This window comes from Limulus polyphemus, unplaced genomic scaffold (genome assembly GCF_000517525.1).
Source record: "Limulus polyphemus unplaced genomic scaffold, Limulus_polyphemus-2.1.2 Scaffold1425, whole genome shotgun sequence".
NCBI lineage: Eukaryota > Metazoa > Arthropoda > Merostomata > Xiphosura > Limulidae > Limulus > Limulus polyphemus.
The window spans coordinates 249,288-250,582 of record NW_013667035.1 but is presented as its reverse complement, the minus strand read 5'-3'; the positions used below and the strand labels follow the sequence as shown (position 1 = coordinate 250,582).

At 32.9% G+C, this 1,295-nt stretch overlaps 1 long non-coding RNA gene across 1 annotated transcript in view; it reads left to right on the top strand.

Moving 5' to 3' along the window:
- Positions 1-577: 577 nt before the first annotated feature.
- The window catches only part of LOC111086780, a 12,222-nt gene continuing 11,504 nt past the window's right edge, over positions 578-1,295 (top strand). Inside the window, exon 1 of the long non-coding RNA XR_002611507.1 lies at positions 578-692. This is a non-coding gene — a long non-coding RNA (uncharacterized LOC111086780). The remainder of the gene's footprint in view (positions 693-1,295) is intronic.

The following is a 1,295-nucleotide window of genomic DNA, read 5'->3' as shown; positions in this document are numbered from 1 at the left end:
AAAATATGGATATGAAATAATCTTTTGCTTTGTTTTAGCTATCTTATTTCATTTTATGCGATTTTATAGATAATTTTATATCCTTATAAATCATTTGATAAGATATATTTGTTTCTTTAAAATTTTCTACTTTGGTGGGTAAATGAAGTTTCCCAGGTAATTACCAAAGTCAATAATGACAGCGTTAAACATTTCATGTACCGATATTGCAATTGTGGTAAGTATTCCTCCTTTAGACCAGTGATTCTGAACATGGAGCGCACGTCCCACAGTGGGCCAATTTGAATATATTGGGGGCAATTTGAAAATGTTACAATAAGAAAAAATTTTCATTTGGGTGTGAACTTTTGGTAAATTTCTAAAATTTTATATTATGTTATTATACCTTTTCAACATCAAATTTGTTTTTATATTAAGGGAGCATCAAATTTTTTGAGGTGTCAAGGTGGAGCATGGAGCAAAAATGGTTAAGAACTACTGCTTTAGACCAATAAATATCCAATAAAACGACGACAGAGGGCCGTCTTTAGTATAAAAGACTGTCAGGTTAGATTTTTCAGATTTGTAGTGTATTTTGTATAGCGGAAGATGAGGTATATCGGTATGGCTATAATTACTCGTAATGAGTGTACTAGAAAAATGAACTTGTGAACGAACTAAACTTTTGTTGAATGTAATTCGACAACTTCAAGGTGATTAAGTAGAAACTTCTTTTGTGTGGAAGTACTTGAAATATTTGTATGTCATTGTTAAGCAGGTGCATATTATTCATATTTGGCAAACCAACTCTTCAGTTTTTTCATGGGTTTTGATTTGACATAAGATTAAGAAGCCTATTTATTGTCTTGCAGATAAGTCTTGGCAACCCAAGTCAGTGTAGGCTAGATTTCTAGGTAGATAACGTATTGTTAGGCTTAGGCTAACGCACCTACGAAATGATAGGCCTAGCAACCGTTCAGCATCAGCTGAAACCTGGTAAACTTCATATTTTTAGTACTAATAGTAATACTAGTACTACTATTACTATCAGAGTAGAGTCTCATGATGTTACACTTGCACTTTATGGGATTATAAAGACGAGCAACTTAGAGGAACTAAAATCTACACTATGTATTATAGTTCATCAAAACTTATTATTATAGTTAAAAGGAGGGAGTTGTTAAATCATACTCGTAGTTAAAAATTGATTTGGGTGAAGATGTAGTTCCTTTTAATTTAGGTTCTAAAGAATTATAACTTGCACGCGCGCACACACACACACACACACACACACACACACACACACACACACACAC